The sequence below is a fragment of the Tupaia chinensis genome, unplaced genomic scaffold, assembly GCF_000334495.1.
Source record: "Tupaia chinensis unplaced genomic scaffold, TupChi_1.0 Scaffold147312_1, whole genome shotgun sequence".
Classification (NCBI taxonomy): domain Eukaryota; kingdom Metazoa; phylum Chordata; class Mammalia; order Scandentia; family Tupaiidae; genus Tupaia; species Tupaia belangeri.
Window position 1 is genome coordinate 2,520,121 of NW_006207163.1, and position 9,553 is coordinate 2,529,673.

Consider the following 9,553-nt stretch of genomic DNA (forward strand, 5'->3'; position numbering starts at 1 on the left):
CAGCAGGAAGAATGTGTCTTATTAACATAGTGTTTTTAAGTAAGGAGACTCAGTAACATATTTAGCACTCATTATATCCCTTTGGATATATTTTCTTAAAGCATATTCCTCTCTGTGGTTGAAAAGTTCACAAGAGGCCCCTTTCCTCTCCCAAGCCTCATATAAATGGAGCCATTTCAGGACGTTGCTAAGCACTTAGGAAGAGTTTGCAATGTGGTTCGTTTTAGTGCTGAGAAATTCTTCTTGGTGTTACCCTGACCTCAAGTGGTCTATTTCCTAATGCTTTTAGCAGGAAAAAAAAAAATCACAGTCTATTCAAGCTATTGTATTATTTATATAATTTTTAAAGTAGATAGAAAACACCATTTAAGATTAAATTTCCAGAGGTCTTTTTTTTTTCTTTATTTCTCTCTTTTTTCTTTCTTAAAGTCTTAAAAAGAATTGGTGGAGAGGCCAGGTTTCTTCTCTGGGATTCATCCTACTTTGGCTTTGGGTGTCCCCCTTCCCACCTCTCTCTGCACATCAGCCAAATAGTATTTCCTATTCCGTGAACCCCACATTTGGTGCTGCTTCAATTTCACATAATTTATATCTAATTTATATCGTTATTTTCCCACATTGAAATCTAGGTACCCATTCCCTCAAGACTTTGGGCAAAATATTAATAAACAGAGTTTTCCAAGCCTCGGTTTACTCCACAGTGAAAGTTGGTAGGTATAACTGCCTCAATATCATTCTCAGATCTATCCAAACCAGATATTATAATAGTTTAATGCCAGTTAGATATCATTTCCAAGCCCACCTCAGCTTCTGATTTTACTTTTGAATAAGTCACTTACATTTTCTTTTTCTCTTTTTTTAATAGTGTTTTTTGTTTGTTTGCTTGTTTGTTTGTTTTTTGCTATAGGGTACATGTGCTCACCAGAGAGACAGAGAGAGAGAGAGAGCCAGAGAGACAGAAATCACTCCCCACGGGGGGATGGCCATGCCACAATCTCTTCTCCTTATTCTCTGGGAATCTTGGGCATGTACACACACATGCCCAGTATGAGTTTTAAGCCGCCAGGCTTAGGACTTGAACCGTGGTCAACTGCATGGGAGTCCAACAATGTAACCGTTATGCTCTGTGCCGGTCCCAATCACTTACATTTTCTAAACCTTGTTACTCACCACGGGGGGATGGCCATGCCACAATCTCTTCTCCTTATTCTCTGGGAATCTTGGGCATGTACACACACATGCCCAGTATGAGTTTTAAGCCGCCAGGCTTAGGACTTGAACCGTGGTCAACTGCATGGGAGTCCAACAATGTAACCGTTATGCTCTGTGCCGGTCCCAATCACTTACATTTTCTAAACCTTGGTTTCACTATGTGATGTAATGGATGTAATAATGTGATCAACTTCAAGAGGTTATTACAAGAATTAAATGAAATAATACAAATATAATACTTAGCATTGTGCATAGAACACTAAGTGACCAAAAATGTTAACTATGATTGATATATAAAGCAACTGGAGCAGTACCTGGCATATGTGGTTGGATAAATGAGAGCTATTTTTAAATATTAGTGCTATGAGATATAACAATAATAATGGTAAACCCATCCTGATATCCAGGTTAATAAGTAATAATAACATTTTAACATTTACATTTCTGGTGACTTTCAACCCCCTTAAAATGGTGGGGGGAGGTATGGTTTGGATGACAGATAGGTGGCTCAAGGCCCTCCAACTGCAACTCACAGGTGGTCGTGGACTCTGATCGCACATCAGGCTTCCCCTGACTGTTGCCTGTGGGGACTTCGGCCGTACCACATGTGCTTTTTATTAGTGAGAATCGTATTTTACCTTTGAAGTTTCTTGTTTTAAAATCCAATAATCCTAAATGTTAAGCAATTCAAATTACATATAACTACTCAAAGATTTTACATAGCTCCTTATGACTTACCAATTTCTGTGTCAAATACAAACTTTATTTTACATATTCAAATTCCCAAGGACATTTATTTAGGAAACTTTTTGGTGCTCTAGTTCAAAACAGATGAACATGACCCAAGAAAGCTGGGACTATTAAATAAATTATGTAATCATGTCTCTGAGTCAGGCATTCCATACAACCTATTTTTAACAATAAAAATCTGGTTGATATATTCATTTAACCTAAGGAGAACAAAATATATGTATTTCCCAAATTAGGTGTTTTCTAATAAAGAGAACGTATGGTTAACAAACTAGATTAGGAAAATCATCTATACTATCTATCACCTCTTGCAGATTCACCATATACATTAATATGTTAAAGGTTCTGAAAATTCCTAGAAGATATGAATCTGTTTAAACTTGTTTTACCTAGCTAATAAGCAAATTTACAACTTGCTTGCTTTTGAAGAATACCTATTATGTGTCCGAAGAATGAATGTTTCCTGAAATACAATTATGCGTAGAAAAAAATATTAATCTAGATGTCTAATGAAGAAAAACAATGATTATTGGGTCAGCCAGTGGCATGGTGGTTAAGGCAGCTGGATTCCACATGGCTGGTTGCACAGTTCAAGTCCCTGACCCAGCAGCTTGAAAAACATGCAAGGCATGTGTGCATGTATGCCCAAAATCCAAAAAGGAGAAATGGGGGAGAAGGGACTATGGGGTGATTATTAAATGATGATTATTCTTTTCCCACATATTGAGTAAGTGAGGAATATTTATTACTTCAACTGTCACTTCTATCTAGCCTCTAGAAAGGAAAGGGAACCCAATCTCTTGCTACAATATAGATAAATTACCTAGTTAGTAGGCTACTATTGAACTTTATAAACATTTGCTTTGTACTTAGCGGAGCTAAGTACATTTTGTCCTTAATGGTCTGAATGTTTGTGTCCACCCAAATTCATAATCCCTGATGTGATGGTATTAGGCAGTAGGACCTTTGGAAAGTGTGATAAAGTCATGTAGATGGATACCTTATGTTTAGGTTTAGTACCCTTGTAAAAGGATGAAGAGCCCAGTGTTTTTCCCTTCCATCACATGAGGCAGCAAGAAGGCACTGTCTATGAAATAGGAAATGTGCCTTCATCAGACATCAGATCTGCTCTCTCAATGCCTTAATTACGGACTTCCCATCCTCCAGAACTGTAAGAGATAATTTTCTGTTGTCTATAAGCCACCTAGATTGTGGAATTTTGTTAAAACTGCCTGAATGACTAAAACGTAAAGCTTGTTGGGCCAGAAAACATGCCCTCTGGCAGATGAAAGGAAGAAAAAAAGGAAGAAAAAAAGAAAGAAAGGTCGCTCTGTGGTCTGGTGTTTAAAGCAGCCAGACCCCATAGGGCTCACCAGGTGGTTAGTATCTTGGCCTCTTCAAGAGACTTAAAATATGCCAGGCATGTGTGCGTGTGTGCTTTAAATCTGGACAGAATAAAGAAATGGAGGAAAAGGAATTTCAGCATGACCAAGCCCCATTAGGGGTTTTATTTTTTTCTCGGTCTCTCTGGTAAAAACAGGTGCCATTTGACAAATAAACTAAAATAAAATAAAAATAAATGAGTGCTATCATCCAGGAAACCAGGATGCTGTGGGAGTAGATTAGAGGGGCACTTGGTCAAATCTTAGGGTATAAGGTTTTAGGGAACAGATTCCTAGGACAAAATGTAGCTAGATAAAATAGTGTCCACCCAGTTACATTTGAATAATATTTCACCCAGATGAAATAATAAATAATTTCATAGTATAACTATGCCTAATGCAATATTTATAACTGGCTATCCTGTATTTTTGTTTGTTAATCTGGAAATCCACTAGGACATAGTAAGACATGGAAGAGATAGCAAAGACCTATAGAGGCAAAGGTACCCATGCATACAAAGAGAATGAACACGTGTATGCAGTGAAGTACAAGTCAATATGACAAGATTAAACATTTGAGTGGAAAGAAGATGCGTAAACAGATTTTGGATTGTTTGCTTTCTTTAGAGGGGATGGAAAGCCACATGATGGCTTAGTGGTACCGGATTTGTACTTTAGAAAGAACCATCTGGAATACATCCAGACTAAATGCAAAAAATTAATTGAGTGTTATTATTAAACTTACTGAAGGATGACTATGGCCTGAATTAATATGGTGGCAAGAGGGATTAATAGATATTAATGACTTCAAGATATATTTAGAAATTACCGTAATTCCTGTGTGTTCAGATCTTGATATCCAATTGCTCTGTCATTTATGAGTAGCATGTGGTTATATATCAGCGAGGTTAAAAATAAAGTTCTTTCAATCTATTTACACAAGTAGACTTCTTTTGTAAGCTAAGCTTTTCACTATTAATATAGACCTAATAAAATACAGTATTGTGATAATAATAAAATAAGTAATGCATTAAAAGTGTTAAACACAGAACTTGGCAAGGTGGATTGATTATGAAGGAGAAGAAAGAGAAGTCAATGACACTCAGGTTTCTATTAAGGAGGTTAGAATAACAGAGTGAAAGTAGGAGTAGTCTAAAAATAGACTTACATGAATATAGTCAACTGACCTTTGACAAATGAACAAAGGTGACTGGAGGGAGAAAAGATCATTTGTTTTAATAAGTGGTGCTGAACAACTGGCCATCCACATACAATGAAAAAAATGAATTTAGACATTTACACTTTCCCAAAAATTAATTCAAATGTATCAAAGCATTAAATATAAATCATAAAACCATGAAACTCCTAGAAGATAACATAGGAGAAAATCTAAGTTACCTTGTGTTTGGCAAAGAAATTTTATGCACAACACCAAAGGCATGATCCAGAAAAGAAAAAAAAATTGATTAATTAAGCTTCATTAAAATTAAAACCACCTGCTCTGTGAAAGGTATTGTCAAGAGAATGAAAAGAATTCATTGAATGGGTGAAAATAGAAAAGCACATATCTCATGAAGGATTTTTACTTAAAATATACAAAAAACTTTTAAAACTTAGTAATAAGAAAACAAAAACTTTTTTTTAATGGGCAAAAGATCTGAACAACTTACTAAAGGTGATATATTCGGATGGCAAGTAAGTATATGAGAAATGCTCAACCTCATGTTATCAGTGAATTGCAAGTTAAAACTACAGTGAAATATCATCCAGTTTTTATTGTAAAATGACTCATATCCAGAATATTAACAGCACCAACTGCTGATGAAGATGTAGAGCAACAGGAACTCTCAATCAGTGCTGGTGGGAATGCAAAACAGGGCAGCCATCTTGGATGGCAGTTTGGCAGTTTCTTACAAAACTAAACATACTCATAATGTGATTCAGAAATTATGCCTTTTGGTATTTACCCAAATGAGTTGAAAACATGTTCACACAAGAACCTATACATGAATGCTTATAAAGCTTTATTCATAGTTGCCAAAATGTAAAGCAATCAAGATGTTCTTTAATATGAATAGATAAACAAACTGTGGTACCTCCATCCATATGACAGAATGCTATTCAATGACAAAAGAAATAGGTCATCAAATCATGAAAAGATATGGGGGGAAGAAACCAATCTCCAGAGGCCATATACTATATGAATATGACCACACAACACACAGGAGTAGCAAAACTACGGAGACACTAAAAAAAAAAAAGTGCTACTAAGGTTTGGAAGAAGAAATGGAGGGTTAAATAGAACATAGGAGATTTTGAGGCCACTAATGCTCTTCTTAAATTACTGTAATGGTGAGTACAAGTCATTATATGTTTGTCAAAATCTGTATAATGTACAACACAGAGAGCAAACCCTATTATAAATGATAAATTTTAATAATAATGACTAATAATAATGTATATGTACTGGCTATTCAGTCATAAAAATGTACCACACTAAATCAAGATGCTAATGATAGGAGGAGGTACACAAGAACTCTCTGTACTTTCTCCACTCAGTTATTCTGTAAATCTAAATATGCTCTAAAATAGGAACCCAATTAATTGTATTAATATATTTGTTTTGCAAAATCAGGAGTTGGTTGAGATTCTTTTTTTGAGAGTTTTAGGGTTTTTTATTATTATTTTTGCTATAGGGTGTGTGTGCTTGCCAGAAAGAGACAGAAAGACAGAAAGGGAGAAATCACCTTTGAGGGGGGATGGTCATGCGCAATCCCTTTTCCTCTATTCTCCTCTGGGGATCTTGGGCACATACGCACACGTGCCAAGTATGAGTGTAAGCCACCGGGTCCGGGACTTGATCTGCAGTTGACTATGTGGGAGTCCAGCAACATAGCCATTACGACAACTGCTAGTCCCAGAGTTGGCTGAGATTTTATGTCCTGTTTTGAGCTTCCCTGTGTTTGATGTGCCTGGTGTAATCACCAGAAAGTGATCAGATATATAGCTCTGCTTTTCAGAAGGAGATCTAGAGTGAGATTGAGGACATGGGAACTCCAGAAAAGACACTTGCAAACAGCAGTGAGACTGATAAAAGGAGAAGGCAAAGTAAACAGAGACTCTTAAGAGTTCCTAAAATTTAAGGCACAGAGGAAGAGAAGAGAATGGAGAAGCTGTAGAAGGAAAGGGATGGCAAGGAGAGTGAGGGGCCATGGAAGTCAACATGGGTGCCTCCCAGGAGCAGGAGGAAGAGTTCAGTATCAGAAGTGCAGAATGGTGCTGAGACTATTATTCGTTTCCTGGAGCTGCTGTAACAAAATATCACAACCTGGATGATTTAAACAACAGGAATGAAGCAAGTCTTCATTCCAGAGGCTGGAACTGAAATCAAGGCATTGGGAGACACGGCAGTTCCGGAGGCTCTGAGGGAGTATCTGCTCTACAGCCCTGTCTTAGCTTTTGGTGGTCATCAGCAAGCCTTGGTATTCCTTGATTTATGGACTTCAGTCTCTGCTTCCATCATCACACGGTATTCTTTCCGTTATTGCTGAATTTTTATCTTCTCATAAGAACATAGGTATAGATTACGGTACACTTTTTTTTTAAGAATTACTGTATTCAACTTTATTTATTTAAATTTGAACAGAAAGGGACAGAATGAAAGTGAAAGAGAGGTATAGTGAGAAAGCAAGCTGCCAGGTCCAGGACTAGAGCTGTGGTCGACCATGTGGGAGTCTAGTGCCCTTATCCACCATGCCACCTGTCGCCCCCCAATTAGAGTACATTCTAGTCTAGTATGACTTTATTTTAACTTGATTATATCTACAAAGATCCTCTTTCTTTCTTTTTACTTTTTTTTTTTTTGAGAGGTTTTTGTTATAGTGTGCGTGCGCTCCCCAGAAAGACAGAGAGACAGAGAGGCAGAAAGCAAGAAATCACCCCCCAGGGGGGATGGCCACACTGCAATCCCTTCTCCTCCATTCTCCTCTCGGGATCCTGGCATACACACACACACATGCCCTGCGTGAGTTTAAGCCACAGGGTCCGAGACTCGAACTGCAGACAACTACATGGGAGTTCAGCAACATAGCCATTACGCAAACTGCTGGTCCCCAAAGACCCTGTTTCTGAACAATGTGACATTTGCAGGCCTTGGGGTTAAAACTTGAATGTATCTTTGTGGGAAATGCAATTCAACCCAGTACAACACTATTAAAAAGCCATAAAGGTGACTATTGGATTGATATTGATGATCTTAAAAAAAGGCAATTTCCATAGACTGGTAGGACTCAAAGCCCAATTGTAGAGGTTTGAATAATGAGTGGGAATTGGAAATAGCGAGTGCAGAGATCCTACCTTAGGAAGTTTCAGGGAGACTCTGGGAGCAGTAGAAGTGTATGAAGATTTCCTCTCCACGTTTATTGTTACTATTTTTAACAAACGATACTGGGTAAACAATAGTAAGGATAACTCAAGGTAAAGAATATGCTATCAAAACTCTGGAGAAGTGGGTAGAAATATGACATTAAGGACAAATTAGAATTTTGACTCTTTTCCTAAAATGAACCAGGAGAAAAAACACTCACAGATATGGGTGTAATCGATACAGGTGGATTTGTGGATGAAGTGGCAGGGGATTGGCAAAGTGTTTTTAGGATGGTTTGTATGTGTGTGTGCATGTGTGTACAAAGATATGTTGAGGTGGGGAAGCACTGAGATAAGACATTTGAAGACTGAATAAGATTTGAAATATTAATGGTAGAAAAATAGGAAGGAGAAATGACTGGGTTCAGGAATGCAGAGTATCCCTCTGGGATTGAAGACCCACATTTTTAGTGATGTTATTTCACATTCTTTTAGTGAAATTAATGTTCACACTTTCCTGATTTTCTTTAAGAGATGTTCATTAGCCCAGGTGGAAACAGGCGTGATTAAAGAAAACAGGAGGGATTTGAGGGGATTGGGAGAGAGTGGTTAAAAAATGGCCTGTGATGCTTAAGTTGGAGGAGAGAGGGAATAAATATGGAAAGGATTGCAGTGACAGCATGCAGGGGTCAAGGGACTGGAGGATTTGTTGGAATCAGTAATAGGCACAGGGAAATAACTATTAAAATTTTGCATAGTGTTGCTTTCTCACTCTCTCTTTCTCTCTCTCCCTCTACCTCTCTGGTCAAATTAAAATAAATAAATAAAGTTAAATAAAATAATTTTTAAAAGTATTTTTTAAAAAGGGGGGACCGGCAAGTGGTTAAGGGCACTGGATTTCCACATGGCCAACTCTGGTTTATGTCCCAGACCTGGCAGCTTGCTTTCTCACTTCTCTCTCTCTCTCTCTCTCTCTCTCTCACTCACTCTCTCAATTAAAATAAATAAATAGTTAAATAAAATAGTTTTTAAAATTTTTTAAAAAAAATTTGCATAGTGTAAGTTACTGCTGGAAGCTCTGGGGTGCCAAGAGAAATACAGAGGCATAAAGTAAAAAAGAGAGATAAAAGTTACTGCAGTTGATTCTGCAAGCCCGTGCGCAAATTTTATAATCTGCTTACTAAAACTTTTTAAGTACAGAGCCAGTAGGTGGTGTGGTAAGGTGCTCGACTCCCACATTGATTTCCCACATGAGTCCCAGAACCGACTGCTTGCTTTCTCACTTTATCTTCTCTCTCTCTCATATTCTCTCTCTCTCTCTGGTGGGCACATGTGCCCTGTAACAAATTTAAAAAATAACAATAATAATAGTAACAAATAAAATTTTAAAAAAGAATTTTACATACTAAGAACAGACAATGTAGCTGAATAATTTTAAGAGTACATTTATTTTAAAGATATCCAATATCCTGACTCTGAGTAAAGTTTCCAACCAGTGGGTTTTGTGTATGGCAGCAGCTACGCTTCCTCTCAGGTGCTCCTTATTTCTGTAGCTCGTCTCTTTCCAAATCAGACCCAAACATCCCCTTTCTCTCGAAAACCCCTTTGTTTTCTCAACAGTACTGCCATGTTCCTAAAGCTTTTCTGGTTCTCTAATTGGAATAAGTCGGTTTTAACACCTTAGATTTCAAGGCAGCTTTTAAAAATTGTTGACTAGAAGAATGGGTGATTCATACTAGTGGACTGAGAGGGGGCAAAGCAGAGAGAGCACAGAGTATACCCAATGCCTGGCTCAAAGCCCCATTCTAGCCCTCACTAGCTGTGTGACTTTAGGGCGTCTTAAC